This window comes from Macaca mulatta, chromosome 1, assembly GCF_049350105.2.
Source record: "Macaca mulatta isolate MMU2019108-1 chromosome 1, T2T-MMU8v2.0, whole genome shotgun sequence".
Lineage (NCBI taxonomy): Eukaryota > Metazoa > Chordata > Mammalia > Primates > Cercopithecidae > Macaca > Macaca mulatta.
In genome coordinates this window covers 205,537,733-205,554,241 of record NC_133406.1, presented here as the reverse complement: position 1 = coordinate 205,554,241, position 16,509 = coordinate 205,537,733, and the positions used below count along the sequence as shown (strand labels likewise).

Genomic DNA, 16,509 nt, shown 5'->3' with positions numbered 1-16,509 from the left:
ATTCTAAAGTTAGTTGGGAACTGAAGCCCAAGATAGAGATTGAGGCGAGTGAATATGCACACAGACATTCAGACACACAAATTTAATTTTGTAGAAATCAGCAGACAGATAGCATCAGAAGACCTAAGAGAAAGCTTATCTTGGTTTAGTCTTTTGCTTTTGTTTTAGTTTTAGACACAGGGTCTTGGTATGTTGCCCAGGCTGGAATGCAGTAGCTATTCACAGGCGTGACCCCACTACTGATCAGCATGGGAGTTTTGAACTGCTCCGTTTCTGACCTGAGCCAGTTCACTCCTCCTTAGGTAACTTGGTGGTCTCCTGCACTTGGGAGGTTACCATATTGAAGTCTTACATTGTGCAGACACCGAATTGGCATAGCCAGAACTCCTGGGCTCGAGTGATCCTCCTGCCTCAGCCTCCCGAGTAACTGGAGCTATGGGCATATACCACATAGTGCAGCGGTTTAGTTGTTTTTTTTGAGACAGAGTCTTGCTCTGTTGCCCAGCCTGGAGTGCAACAGCATGGTCTCAGGCGGCTGCAACCTCCACCTCCTGGATTCAAGCAGTTCTCCTGCCTCACCCTCCCGAATAGCTGGGATTACATGCTTCTGCCACCATGCCCAGCTAATTTTTTTGTATTTTTAGTAGAGACGAGGTTTCATCATGTTAGCTAGGCTGACCTCAGGTGATCCGCTCGCCTCAGCCTCCCAAAGTGCTTAGATTATAGGCGTGAGCCACCGTGCCCTGCAGTTTAGTTGTTTTAATTAACAATGTGCTTTAGAACTCCCAGGGGAGTTCCCCCACTTCCCCACCCGCCTTCCCGCCTTTACAATATGAAAATGCCCAGGCCTTGTCTATTCTAGACCTTCTGAAATAGAACATGAGGGAGAAAGTGAAGTATTGTAGAGTAGGTACTGCTACCATAATAGAATCATGTCTGTGATACCATTAACTGTTTTTGGTTTTTTTTTTTTTTGTTGTTGTTGTTTTTGAGACAGGTTCTTGCTCTGTCACCCAGGCTGGAGTATGGTGGCATGATCATGACTTTCTACAGCCTCTAACCCCCAGGCACAAGCAACCCTCCCACCTCAGCCTCCTGAGTAGCTGGGACTACAGGTGCACGCCACCATGCTTGGCTAATTTTTTTTTTCTCTATTTTTTGTAGAGACAGAGTCTTTCTGTGTTACTTAGGCTGGTCTCAAAGTCCTGGGCTCAAATGATCCTCCTGCCTCAGCCTCCCAAAGTGCTAGGACTACAGGTGTGAACCACCATACCATGCCATTAACGTGGTTTTTGTTTTTGTTTTTGAGATGGAGTCTCGCTGTGTCACCCAGGCTGGAGTGCAGTGGCAGGATCTTGGTTCACTGCAACCTCGGCCTCCCAGGTTCAAGAGATTCTACTGCCTCCGCCTCCTGAGTAGCTGAGATTACAGGCAACGTGCCACCACAGCTGGCTAATATTTGTATTTTTAATAGAGATAAGGGGTTTTGCCATGTTGATCAGGCTGGTGTTGAACTCCTGACCTCAGGTGATTCGTCTGCCTCGGCCTCCCAAAGTGCTAAGATGACAGGCATGAGCTGCTGCACCCGGCTGTTTTTTTTTTTAATGGATTAAATGGAAATACAGATAGTATCTAATTCTGTTTCAGTAAGTTTCGATAGGCTAACGCACATGAAATACCTATAGCATATCCAAGGTGGTAATTTCTCGAAGCAAAGGAGAAAGAGTAGAAGTCAAGGGTAGTGTCATGGGAGCCCTGGAGGTCAATGCTAGGAAGTGGGAATAAACATACTTTTTTTAGCCTTCCATTCTGTGAAACACTTGAATTATTTAAGAATCAGGCCAGGTGCGGTGGCTCACACCTGTAATCCCAGCACTTTGGGAGGCCGAGGCAGGCGGATCACAGTCAGGAGATTGAGACCATCCTGGCTAATACAGTGAAACCCCGTCTCTACTAAAAATACAAAAAATTAGCCGGGCATGGTGGCACACGCCTGCGGTCCCAGCTACTTGGGAGGCTGAGGCAGGAGAATTGCTTGAACCCAGGAGGCAGAGGTTGCAGTGAGCCAAGATTGTACCACTGCACTCCAGCCTGGGTGACAGAGTGAGACTCTGTCTCAAAAAAAAAAAAAGAATAAAAATGTTTGTTCCAATTATTCTTTCGTTCAGTCTTTTCTCTTGAAATTGACTGTGGCATATCTTAATAACTTCCTTGCTTCTTTATATGATCTTTATATGATCTTTTCATAGAATATGTGAAAACTCTGGGACTTGGGAAAAAATAGAGTGGTACATCATGTTCCTGGATGGAAAAACTCAGTATTATAAAAATATGTGTTCCATACAATTAATTAAAATTAATATTATTACATTAAGTATCCCAGTGGGGGTTTAAAAAATTCTATTTGATGATATATAGGGCAGAATAATATGTGAAAGGCAAGACAATTTCGAATTAGAAGAATTATGAAGGCAGAGGACAGTAGGGGAATATAGAACCTTGTTCTATGGTAGGGTCTTAAATATGATACTGGTATGGGAATGCTGAAATTGTTACAGATAAACAGATTCATGTCTATATAACAGTAGAGTATATAGATCATTCATATTTGGATGGTCTACTGGCCATTTTGGGGAAAAAGTTAGATCTTTTTCTTATTCCAAATGCCAATACATATCCTATTTGGGTTTAATACATAAATATAAGAAAATGAAACTATTAAAGTACTGAAAGAAAATGTAGGTGAATATCTTGGGATGAGGAATGCCTTTCCAAGCATAAACAAAAAAATTAATTCAAAAGAAGGAGATTTGATTACATTGAAAAAATGGTCACATTTTGAAAAAGTAAATGACTTTCAAATATCAGAGAACTGACTTTTCAGAACAAGATATTGAACAGATAAAAACAATAGATAACCACTTCAGGAGTCATTTTAGATTCCACTGTGCTCCACATCCCTAATTTCTATTCCGGTCACCATTCTTGCTTTCATTCAACAAGTGTTTGAGTGCCTATTATGCATGAGGAACCATTGTAGGTACGGAGGATACAGTAATGAATAAAATGGAGAAAATCTCTGCTCTATGGAGTTTACATTCCAGGGATGGGGTGGGAATAACTGCTAAACAAATAATTAATGTAGAACATTTTAAATAAAACATTTCTGTAGAGGAAGATAAAGCAGACAATGGAGATACAGTGTACTCTGGTGGAGGGGGTATTGCAATTCTGAACAGTGGCAATTAAGCAAAGATCTGAAAGAAATGAGAAGTCATATGGGTATCTGATAGGAGGAACATTCCAGGTAGAAGGAACAGCATGGGCAAAGATTATGAGGCAGGAGAGTGTTGTATATGTTTTGTGAGCATCAAAGAGGCAGCACAAAGGCAGTAGCTGAACATGAGTGAGCAAGGTGGTGAATAACAGGAGATGAGATCAGGGGAATAGCAGGATATAGATAATGTAGGGCCTTTTAAGGTCAGATAATTTGTTGCAGGGGCTGTTCTGTACATTGTAGGACATTTAAGCATCCCTAGTTTCTATCCACTAGATTTCAATAGCACCCCCAAGTTCTGACAACCAAAACTGCCTCCAGACATTGCCAGATTTTCTAGATTTGGGGAGCAAAATTGCCCTGGTTGAGAACCACAGGTCTGCTAAATGGGTGCTTATTCCTTTGAGAAGACTTGGAGGAAGATTTATGGTATATATTTGCTGTAATGGTGCAGAGTCCTTCCTCAAGGGGACCCAGTCTGTCCTCAGTCAAGAGTCTCTGGCTGGGCCTGTGAATTGACTAGGTTTGGAAACTGGGCAAATGCCCCTGACTTGCATTGTGATAACTCAAGTTGGGTTTTGGCCACCAGATTTAGACATTTTTCTGTTATATAGATTAAACTGCCCATCTATTTCATTCCTAGGAACATCGTGATCAATTAGCCACTGCCAAAGATCCCTGCTGGCCAAAACATTCTGATTACCGGTATGTCCCTGCTGTCCTTATCTTTGGGGTTAAATACTGCCATTTGGCCTCTGCTACTTTGGTATCCCATTATCCTTGGTGAAATCAAGGAGCCCATCTCAGTGGTGGCATTTTCTGCAGTTATCCCTGACCTACAAAGGAGAACAGCCACAGGACTTTTCAAAGATATGAGTGTTCGCCTTATTGACAGAATGACCCCCGGGCCTTCTCAGGGAATGTAGTTGGGTGGTAGGTATGCAGGTTGCAGAGGATGAATCCACTTCAGGATTCCCTCTTCCAGATAGTGCCAGGGAAATCTGTCTCAGTCTTATTAAATGTAGGCTATTGTTGACTCTAAGTTTCAGTCAACAACCAAGGAAGCCACTAGAGACACCTCCAGCTACACAAGCTAACATATTCAATTCAGAATCTGTAGTACATGCACCTCATATCAGTAAATTCTAACCACCTTAGTGTAATATCCTAAGACCCTGTTTTCACATGTCCCCCAGATTTCTGCTTTTGTATATTAGCAAAATCTTGGAATTTTTTGCCTTTAAAGCTGTTTCCTGTAAAGCTGTTTCCATTTTGTGTACCTGTCCCCCTACAACGTGCTGAGATTTGACCCTAGTTATGGCTCTAGTGATAATTGGGTTAGCTGTGGTTGGTTTTGAGGAGAATGAACGTCCTCCTGTAGGGCATCTACTGCACATAAGGATATCACATAATTTTCCAGCAAAAGAAGACTATTCTTTTTAGATACAGAGGGCAGGTGGAAGTCTGAAATTGTCAGTTTCATTCTGATCCAACCAGATACTCCCATTTGAAATTTCAAGGTCCCATTATTTCCCAATAATTGCTCTTACTTTTTCTTTTTCTTTCTTTTTTTTTTGAGATGGGAGTTTCACTCTTATTGCCCAGGCTGGAGTGCAGTGACGCCATCTTGGCTTACTGCAGTCTCCACCTCCCAGGTTTAGGCGATTCTCCTGCCTCAGCCTCCTGAGTAGCTGGGATTACAGGCCTGCGCCACCACACCCTGCTAACGTTTGCATTTTTAGCAGAGATGGAGTTTCGCCATGTTGGTCAGGCTGGTCTTGAACTCCTGACAGGTGATCCACCTGCCCTGGCCTCCCAAAGTGCTGGGATTACAGGCGTGAGCCATCATGCCTGGCCTGCTCTTACTTTTTCTTTTCTTTTCTTTTTTTTTTGAGATGGAGTCTCACTCTGTCTGCTTTTACTTTTGCACAATAAACTTGGCAAGACTGAATTCAACTAATTTTGTCATTCAGCAGTTTGCACAATTAAATTTTGCATTTGATTTTCAGCAATATCAACCTGTGGTTATATAAGAATTAAGATTATTAATACAAAAATGAGCCAGGCATGGTGGCTTACACCTGAGGGTGAGATGGGAGGATGGTTTGAGCCTGGGAGGCAGAGGTTGCCGTGAGCCGAGGTTGCAGTGAGCTGAGATCACGCCACTGCACTCCAGCCTGGGTGCTTGTCACAAAAAATATATGTATATTTAAGGTTGTCATGAAAGGTCTCTCTTTTCTCTGACTGTGACTTGAGCTGACTTAATGGACTTGAACTTGTTATTTTCATCAGAAATGCACAAAAGCACTTAGAGAATTCATCTCATATAACAGACTTTGTAGTCATCATTACTGCTTTACTAGTTAAGTTCAATAGCCGTTTGGGTTCCCAAGGTACTTGCTTTAGTTGGCATTTCATCATCACCAACCACAGGCGATAGCCTGATTAACTGTGATGCCCCTGCATATGTGGGATTATTACCAAACTAGTTCCTGCTTGAGCCTTATACTCAAGCCCAAGGACACAACGAAAACCAATTCTGAGGCCGGGCGTGGTGGTTCAAGCCTGTAATCCCAGCACTTTGGGAGGCCGAGGCGGGCGGATCACAAGGTCAGGAGATCGAGACCACAGTGAAACCCCGTCTCTACTAAAAATACAAAAAATTAGCCGGGCGTGGTGGCGGGCGCCTGTAGTCCTAGCTACTCAGGAGGCTGAGGCAGGAGAATGGCGTGAACCCAGGAGGCGGAGCTTGCAGTGAGCCGAGATCGCGCCACTGCACTCCAGCCTGGGCAACAGCGTAAGACTCCGTCTCAAAAAAAAAAAAAAGAAAACCAATTCTGAATCCCATCTTTGTATGCCTGTCTCCTATGACCAGTGCCACTACCAATCCTGTATCAGAGGACAGAAACCACACAGTAATTTGAATATGGAAAGTTTAACATAAAGAATTATTTACCGTTAATGGGGAATTAACTCTAACGCATAAAGAGAACGCTAAAGATGCAGAATAACAGTAGAGGAAGTGGCCACTACCTCTAGGTCTGAGGCAGAGTAACAAGGGTGGAATAAATCTGAATGATGGCCAGCCCACCAGCTTCAAGGCTGAGATTCGGATCTAGTTGGAGAAGGTGTGGTCCACTGGATGCTGGAAACATTTGAGGTGCGGCAGGCTTTTGCTGGCAATTACAAAATGCCCCTCTGGGGTGCCAATAAAAGTCAGTAGGATGGTGAGTCCCTCATCTCTACGAAAAATAAAAAAATTAGCTGGACATACTGGTGCTCACCTATGGTCCCAGCTACTTGGGAGGCTGAGGTGGAAGGATTGCTTGAGTGCAGGAGAACAAGGCTGCAGTGCACTTATTGTGTTTGTAGCACAACACTCCAGCCTGGGCAACAGAGGATACCGTGTCTCAAAAAAAGTCACTAGGAAGCCGCTTGCTGAATCTGGTTAAGAAGCCGGCTGGGACACTGGCAAAATTCTCTGGGAATTCTGTCTCCCATAGGGGTGCTGCTGAAACTTGCAGGGTAGCTGCTCTCTGGAGTGCTGACAAAACTTGTCAGGAAACTAGTCATGCATGTGTTCCTGTGTCACTGAGACTTGTTGGGGAGTTGGTCCCTGGGAGGGCCATTTGGAGTCCTGCACAACACCTCCACTGGAGCAAGCCAGCTAGAGAACAGTGTAACAGGAAGAGAAGCCCCTTCCTTCTGGAGTATTCCTCCAGTGCCATCTACTGACAAAGGTTAACGTTGTGCCAGCTGTCAAAGGAGGAAGTTTTACAGAGTCCATCCCCATTATGTAAAGCAGGGCAGAGAAGAGTGGGTTTGGAGTTGAGAGGCAATCCATTTATGACTGGTGAGAACCCACATAGTTACATTACCATACTCTTCATTCCTTAGGGTAGACGCTTGTTTTCATATGCTGAAGGACTTTCCTTTAATACCTCTTTTGTAGTACTGGTCTGGTAGTGATGAATTCTCTTGTTTCTGAACAACTGTTTATTTTGCCTTCAGTTTTGAAAGTTTTTTGTTTGTTTGTTTGTTTGTTTGTTTTTTAAAAAAAACAGAGTCTTGCTATGTTGCCCAGGCTGAACTCAAATTCTTGAGCTCAGGTGATCCTCCCGCCCCAGCCTCTTGAGTAGCTGGGATTACAGGTATGATGCACCACCACGCCTGGTGTAGTTTTGAAAGGTATTTTTTGCAGGATTTTGAATTCTAGGTTGACATTTTCCTTTACTTTCAGTACTTTAAAGATGTTGCTCCTATACCTTCTGGATTGCTTTGTTACCAATGGAAGGTATCCAGGTTCTTGGCGTCTTGAACAAAGAATTGAACAAAATGCACAAATAAAGTGGGAAAAGAATGAAGCAAAAACAGATTTATTGAAAATGAGAGTACACTTCACAGTGTGGGAGCCAGCTGGAGCATAGGGGCTCAAGGGTGCCATTACACAATTTTCCCGGATTTAAATACTCTTTAGAGGTTTCCCATTGGTTACGTGGCGTACACACTATGTAAATGAGGTAGTGGCCACCAATGAGAGGCTAAAGTTAAGTTACAAATGTTACACCTTATGCAAGCCTCTGGTTGTGGAAAGCAACCAGTCAGAGGCTAAAGTGAAGTTACAAAGTTACACTTCTGGCCCGGCGCGGTGGCTCAAGCCTGTAATCCCAGCACTTTGGGAGGCCGAGACGGGTGGATCACGAGGTCAGGAGATCGAGACCATCCTGGCGAACACCGTGAAACCCCGTCTCTACTAAAAAAATACAAAAAACTAGCCGGGCGAGGTGGCGGGCGCCTGTAGTCCCAGCTACTCGGGAGGCTGAGGCAGGAGAATGGCGTAAACCTGGGAGGCGAAGCTTGCAGTGAGCTGAGATCCGGCCACTGCACTCCAGCCCGGGCTACAGAGCGAGACTCCGCCTCAAAAACAAAAACAAAAACAAAAACAAAAAACAAAGTTACACTTCTATGCAAACAAAGACTTTGCCGGGAATCAGTCTGATTAGTTGCCTGATAGGTTGCAGAAAGGAACCAACCAAAGACTAAAGTGAAGTTACATAGTTACACTCTTATGCAAACGTCTGATTGGTTGCAGAAAGCAATCAACAGGGATTTTTTTTTTTTTTTTGAGACGGAGTCTTGCTGTGCTCTGTCGCCCAGGCTGGAGTGCAGTGACATGATCTCGGCTCACTGCAAGCTCCGCCCACTATGTTCATGCCATTCTCCTGCCTCAGCCTCCCAAGTAGGTGGGACTACAGGCGCCCGCCACCACACCCACCTAATTTTTTTATATTTTTAGTAGAGACGGGTTTTCACAGTGTTTGCCAGGATGGTCTCCATCTCCTGACCTCGTGATCCGCCTACCTCGGTCTCCCAAAGTGCTGGGATTACTGGCGTGAGCCACTGTGCCCGGCAACAGAGATTCTTTCAATTTTCCATCTGCCACATAGAAAAAGAGTGGGGTTTGCAAAGGGAGTAGCCTCCAGTTGTTTTGTTACTTAGGTGTGGAAATTTGGGGTTTTCCTTTTGATTTAGCTCTGGTAAGTCAGTGTGAATTGGCCTTAGGTTCCCTGCCTCCAGATTCTATTTTCCTGCCTCAGCATTGGCTCTATGAGTCTACTGTTACTATTTTTGTTGCTTTGGATGTAATACCATTTTCCCCTTAGCTGCATTTAAGAATTCTCTATCACTTCTTATCAGGAATTTGATTATGCCTTTATGCCTTGGTATGGTTTATTTCAAACTTTTGCGCAGGGTTCATTGAGCATTCTGATTCTGTGAATATACAGCTTTCATAAAATTGGGAAGTTTTGGCCATTATATTTTCAAAATCTTTTTGTCTTCTCACTAGCATATTTATTGACTCCAGTTATATGCACATTATATCACTTGATGTTGTTCCATAGCTCACTAATTTTCTTATTGTTTTTTTTTTTTTTTTTTTTTTTTTTTTGAGACGGAGTCTTGTTCTGTCGCCCAGGCTGGTGTGCAGTGGCCGGATCTCGGCTCACTGCAAGCTCCGCCTCCCGGGTTCACGCCGTTCTCCTGCCTCAGCCTCCCCAGTAGCTGGGACTACAGGCGCCGCCACCTCGCCCGGCTCATTTTTTGTATTTTTAGTAGAGACGGGGTTTCACCGTGTCAGCCAGGATGATCTCGATCTCCTGACCTCGTGATCCGCCCGTCTCGGCCTCCCAAAGTGCGGGGATTACAGGCGTGAGCCACCGAGCCCGGCCAGCTCACTAATTTTCTTTAGCCTTTTTTCTCTTTTTATTTTGGACTGTTTCTTTTGCTGTATGTTCTAATTCACCAATCTTCTGCAGTGTATAATTTTCTCTTATTTCCATTCTGTGTAATTTTCATCTTAGACATTGGGTTTTTCATCTCTAAGTTCAGTTTGGGTCCTTTTTATATATGTGTGTCTCCTTAGTATGTTCATTCTTTCACCTCTACCTTCTTCAATATTTGGAATATATTTATAGTTCTTTTGATAGTCTACTAGTTTTATCATTTGTATCATTTCTGGATCTGTTTTTTCTGTTGATTAACCTTTTTCATTATAAATTTGCTATTCTTGCTTTTTTGCATGCTTGGTAGCTTTTGATTGAATGCTAGACATTGTAACCTCTACCTAGTTGGGTGCAGGGCTTAAAAAATTCCCTTAACTGTTCTTAAACTTTGTTCTGGGATACAGTAAAGTTACTAGAAACAGATATTTTTGGTACCCTTTATCCCTGCCTTAAAAAAAAAATTAAGATAAACAGATCTTTTTGAGGCTTACTTTTAATCTTTGTTAGGTGGTGGCACCAGAATAGCTTCTTGGCGAAAGCTAATTTTATCCTACTGCTGACTTAGTACCCTATTGAATATTTGATGCCCCATGTGATACCCCATGTGTTAGAAGGCCTTTTCCTTCTGGGCTGAGTGCGGTGGCTCACACCTGTAATCCCAGCACTTTAGGAGGCCGAGGTGGGCAGATCACTTAAGGTCAGGTGTTCAAGACCAGCCTGGCCAACATGGTGAAACCTCGTCTCTACTCAAAGTACAAAATTAGCTGGGCGTGGTAGTGGGCGCCTGTAGTCCCAGCTACTCAGGAGACTGAGGCAGGAGGATCAGTTGAACCTGGGAGGTGGAGGCTGCAGTGAGCCAAGATCATGCTGCTGCACTCCAGCCTGGGTGACAGAGTGAGAGGCTGTTTCAAAAAACAAACAAACAAAAAAGTGTTTTCCTTCTGGCTGATGGGACGTGAACTATTTCAGGCCCTGTATAAACTCTAGGAATTGTTCTGCCCGCTTTGTTCAGGTGACTGTTACTGGCCTCCATGGTTTCTTCTCTTACTTGTACTTAGCTGAAGACTAGAGGAGAGTCCTCTGCAGATCTCTGGACTTCTCAGTGTATCTCTCTCCTTCTTAGTATTCTGCTATGTGAATTCTGACCTATGTGAATTCTGACCTCTTTGATGTCTGCTAACTCTGAACCCTATTTCCTCAACTTTGGGAGATTGCCAGGCTCCATTTAGGTTTACTCTGTATGCTTTGTGGCCTGGAAACTCTCCAGACTGTAAACTGGGGCAATGATAGGACTCACCTCATTTGTTTCTCTTCTCTCAGAGCTTACTGTTCTATTCTGCCTGTTAAATGCCTGAAAAACTTACTTCATATATTTTGTGTGACCTTTTAGTTGTTTAAGGCAGGAAGGTAAATCCAGTTTCTGTTACTTCTTAATAGCCAAAAAGTTGAAGTCCTGTTCCATTCGTTTTTGCTGTCTGAGCTCAGTCTCTAGAACAAGGGTCAGCAAGCTGTAGCTCACAGGCCAAATTCTAGTTGGTAGCCTATTTTTGTATTATCCACAAGCTAAAAATGGCTCTTGTTTTTTTTTTTTTTTTTTTTTTTTAAATTTTTTTTGAGACAGGGCCTTGCTGTGTTACTCAAGCTGGGATTCAGTGACACCATCACAGCTCACTGCAGCCTTGACCCCTGGGCTCAATAGATCCTCCTGCCTCAGCCTCTAGAGAAGCTGTGACTACAGGCCTGTGCCAGCAGACTGGCTAATTTGACTTTTCTTTTCTTTTTTTTTTTGAGGTGGAGTCTAGCTCTGTTGCCCAGGCTGGAGTGCAGTGGTGCAATCTCAGCTCACTGCAAGTTCCGCCTCCCGGGTTCATGCCATTCTTCTGCCTCAGCCTCCCAAGTAGCTGGGACTACAGGCGCCCGCCACCACGCCTGGCTAATTTTTTGCATTTTTAGTAGAAACGGGGGTTCACCGTGTTAGCCAGGATGGTCTCAATCTCCTGACCTCGTGATCCACCCACCTTGGCCTCCCAAAGTGCTGGGATTACAGGTGTGAGCCACAGCGCCCAGCCTAATTTGACTATTTTTTGTAGAGATGGGGTCTTTCTGTGTTGCTAAGTTAGTCTCAAACTCCTGGGCTTAAGTGATCCTCCAGCCTTCACCTCCTAAAGTGCTGGGATTACAGGTGTAAGCTACTGCACCCAGTCTGACTTTTGCATTTTAAAGAGCTGTTTTTAAAAAAGAGAGCCTGGTGTAGTGACTCATGCCTGTAATCTCAGCTATCTCAGCTACTGTGGAGGCTGGAGGTGGGAGGATTGCTTGAGGCCTGGAGTTTGAGACCAGCCTGAGCAATATAGGATAACACTGTCTCCAAAAAAAAAAAAAAAAAAAAAAAAGCCAGGACATAGTGACCACACCTATCTATATTCCTAGCTCCACCAGAGGTTGAGGTGGGAGGATCACTTGAGTCTAGGAGTTCGAGTCCAGCCTGGGAAACCTGGCAAAAAAAAAAAACCCTTGTCTTTGCAAAAAAAATCCAAAAATTAGGTGTAGTGGTGGTTGCCTGTAGTGCCAGCTACTCTGGAGGCTGAGGTGGGAGGATCAGTTGAACTTGGGAGGTTGAGGCTGCAGTGAGCTGTCATGGTGCCACTACACTCCCGCCTGGTGACAGAGGGATACCTTGTTTCAAAAAAAAAAAAAAAGAAAAAAAATTGCTTGTAGTATTTCTTTATTTTCCTTGTAATGTCTGTAGGTTTGTAGTGGTGTTCCCTCTTTCATTCCTGGTATTGGCAATTTGTAGGTGTTTTTTTTTTTTTTTTTTTTTGTGAGATGGAGTCACCCAGGCTGGAGTACAGTGGCACAACCTCAGCTCACTGCAACCTCCGCCTTCTTGGTTCAAGCAATTTTCCTGCCTCACCCTCCCAAGTAGCTGGGACTATAGGCACACACCATCACACTGAGCAAATGTTTGTATTTTTAGTAGAGACAGGGCTTTGCCATGTTGGCCAGGCTGGTCTCAAACTCCTGACCTCCAGTGATACATGCCTGAGCCATGGCGCCCAGCCTATATTGATCTTTTGATAGAACTCATTTTTGGTTTCACTTATTTTTATGCTGTTCTTAATTTTCTATTTAATTTGTTTTTGCTTTTATCATTATTTGACTGATTTTTGCTTTTATCTTTATTATTTCCTTCTTTCCACTTATTTTGGGTTTACTTTGCTTTCTTTTCCTAGCTTCTTGATTTGGCATCCTTCTTTAAGTTATATCGATAGCTTATGGTTTAAAGCTAGAGACATTTCTAAGCCCTGTTTTAAGTGCATCCCCAAACTCTTAGTAAGTTGTGTTTTTATTATCATTCAGTTCAAAATATTTACTGAGTTTTCTCTGATTTATTTTTCTGCTTACATTACCATACAGTTTCTTTTTTTTTTTCTTTTGTTTCCTTTTTTTTTTTGAAACGGAGTCTTGCACTGTCGCCTGGGCTGGAGTGCAATGGCGTGATCTTGGCTCACTGCAACCTCTGCCTCCCGGGTTCATGTGATTCTCCTGCTTCAGCTACCTGAGTAGCTGGGATTACAGGTGCACACCACCACACCGGGCTAATTTTTTGTATTTTTAGTAGAGATGGGGTTTCGTTATGTTGACCAGGCTGGTCTCGAACTCCTGACCTAGTGATCTGCCTGCCTCGGTCTCCTTAAGTGCTGGGATTACAGGCATGAGCCACCGTGCCTGGCCATACAGTTTCTTTAGAAGTGTGCTTAATTTCTAATTTTTGATACTGTAATTATCTTGTTTTTTAGTGATTTCAAATTTAATACCACTGAGGTCAGAGAATATGTTTTCTGTTATTTCAGTTATTTGATTTTTGTTTCCTTTTTTTTTTTTCTTTGAGACGGGTTCTGGCTCTGTTGTCCAGGCAGGGGTGCAATGACTCGATCGTAGCTTACTGCAACCTCTGCCTCCTGTGCTTAAACCATCCTCCCACCTCAGCCTCCTAAGAGTAGCTCTGACTATAACATGTGCCACCATGCCTGGCTAATTTTTTTTTTTTTTTTTTTAAGATACAGGGTTTCGCAGTGTTGCCCAGGCTGGTCTCCAGCTTCTGGCCTCAAGCAATCTTCTCACCTTGGCCTTCCAAAGTGATAGGATTACAGGTGTGAACAACCACTCCCAGCCTCAATTATTTGATTTTTATCGATGCTTCTTTTTTATGGTCCAGCATATAGTGTATCTTGGTGCCCCCAAAAGTAAACTTTATTGTATTATTATTTTTTGAGACAGAGGCTTGCTCTGTCAGCAGACTGGAGTGCTGTGACGCAATCTCGGCTCACTGCAACTTTCGATTCCCTGGTTCAAGCGATTCTCCTGCCTCAGCCTCCCGAGTAGCTGGTATTACAGGAATGCGCTACTACGACCGGCTAGTTTTTGTATTTTTAGTAGAGATGGGGTTTCACCATATTGGTCAGGATGGTCTCGATCTCCTGACCTCGTGATCCGCCCGCCTTGGCCTCCCAAAGTGCTGGGATTACAGGTGTGAGCAGATGCGCACCGCCCACAAGTAAACTTTAAAAAGTGCACACCACAGTTATTAGGTGTAGTGTTTCTATAAATATCACTTGGGTCAAGTTTCTTGGTAGGACTGTTAAAATCGTCTGTGTCTTACTTGGTTTTTTGTCTTGTTCTAACAACTGACAGAACTATAAATCTGCAGTCACAGTTGGAGGTTTTACTTATCCCTTTAGTTCTGTTTTTTGCTTCATATATTTTGAAGTTGTATTGTTGCTTCACATGTAGAGTTATGTCTTGTTGATGATCATATTTAGTGACTATTCTTTTTTCTTTCTTTCTTTCTTTTTTTTTTTTTTTTTTTTTTAAATATTTTTCCTCAAGTGATCTCTCAGCCTCCCAAAGTGTTGGGATTACAGACTTGGGCCACCATGCTTGGCCAAATGACTCTATTCTTGTCATGTTTTCTATTTTTTTTTTTTGGAGACAGTGTCTTGCTCTGTCACCCAGGCTGGAGTGGGTGGCGTAATCATAACTTACTGCAGCCTTGAACTCCTGGGCTCAAGCAGTCCTCCCATCTCAGCCTCCCAAGTAGCTGGAACTACAGGTACACACCACTGTGCCTGGCTGAGTTTTCTTATTTTTTGTAGAGATGGGGTCTTTCTTGCTTTGTTGCCCAGGCTGGTCTCTAACTCCTGGCCTCAAGTGATCGTCCTTCCTTTGCCTCCCAAAGTGTTGGGATTACAGGTGTGAGCCACTGTGCTGGGTGTATACTTTCTCTTTAGGCCTACTATATCTGAGATTAATGTGGTTATATGTAATATCAGGGTTTTTTTATGCTTAGTGTTTGGATTGATATGTGTTACCCTCCCCACCCTCTGACTTTCAGTCTGTGTCTCTATGTTGGTTTTGCCTTTTTCTCTAGTCCAACAGTTTGTAATTGTTGTGTTTATTCCTTTTAGACTTAATGTAGTAATTACATAGTTGGATTTAAGTCTTTTGTCTTCTTATTTGTGTCTTATTGATGCCATTTGTTCTTTATTCTTGCGTTATTATAGGTAGATTGCATTTTTTTTTTTTTTTTTTTACTGTTCTGAGTATTTAGATGTGTTCCGTTGTATTTAGAGGTTATTGTAAAGATTACAGCATGCATCTTTTAAGTTATTATCTTTAAAAATTACATCATTTATAGAACCTGTAGAATAGTATATTTCACTTATCTCTCTTCCTTCCTTTTTCCCCACCATATTTTAGGCCCTTGTCTTATATTTTCCTTCTATGAATGCTTGTTTATTTTTTAAGTATCAGTAAGCTCTCATGAATTCTTTAATCAGTGTGTCATGATCCATTGTTACCAGTATTCATTTTGATACTCAAATTATCCCATATTCAGGCAGTGGGAGCCCCTCTAACCTACCTTCTTTTTGTTTTGTTTCATTTTATTTTTAAAAATATCCATTAGTTTTTTGGTCTTTACTTAGTTTTTAACACAGTAAGATGTTCCAGAGCGATCTTTTAAATTCTTTAATCACATTATGGCTCTACTTAAAATTTTTCAGTGGCTTTCTGCTAACCATATGATAAAGTTCAAAATCATTCAAGGTTGGGCATATGTGGTCCTGATTATATATCTAGTTTTATGTCTTGTTTCTTTCACACCTATACTCCATTTCTTCTGTTGTGGACCTCCTCCACTAAAACTTTCTTACCTTTTCCTATAGCACATGGTTTTTCATCCTTCTAGTCTAATGGATGCCTTTTAAATTTATAGACTAGGTTAAGTCACTGCTAAATAAATTCAATAGCATTTTCTTCTTCCCCATGATACCATTCATCTAACTGTGTAATTGTTTGTGTAATATCTGTATTTTCTGATAAACTGTGAAGAGTACAGAAATGCTTCATTTTCGGATCTGTTTTAACATAGTTTTAATGTAGACTAGCACAGTTTGTACCTGATTTGTAGCAGGCAAATATGCAATAAATAAATGTTGGCTAACTGACTGAACTGGGCATGTTAACTCTCTGAATGTCCTTGAGTGATTTCTTTTTCCTCATCTCTGAAATGAGAGATCTCTGTTAATACTAAATTATCTTTAAACTTACTTTCATGTTTTGAATTCTTAGTAGTATCATTTAGTAGGAATGATAGAGAGACTAACTGAATTTGAACATAAAAGTCCACATTAGAGTAAGGGGAGAAAACACTGGATTGGTAGTGAAAACTTGGTAGGTTTAGGTTTTAGTGCTACACAGTTTAGAAAGCTTTCAGGGTATGAATGCACTGCAAAAACCCCTGTACCTTGCTTGGTACAGTGTCTGGCTCTGACATCACATGGGTACCCTTGGACAAACAGAATTTACTTAGAAGGTAAATGATGTTTTTCTGTGTATCTGCAAACGCATGTAGTACTTTAAATAATTGTTTTTAAAAAACTAAAA

General features: G+C 42.4%; 1 protein-coding gene across 13 annotated transcripts in view; it reads left to right on the top strand.

Annotated features, from left to right (window-relative positions):
- ZMYM4 (zinc finger MYM-type containing 4) overlaps nt 1-16,509 on the top strand; it is a 161,057-nt gene that overhangs the window by 26,729 nt on the left and 117,819 nt on the right. For 4 of the 13 annotated variants that reach the window (XM_028844727.2, XM_015135095.3, XM_077992827.1 and 1 more), the window contains one exon: nt 3,921-3,982. The gene's annotated coding sequence lies outside the window, so the exon portion shown is untranslated. 13 annotated transcript variants of the gene reach the window in all.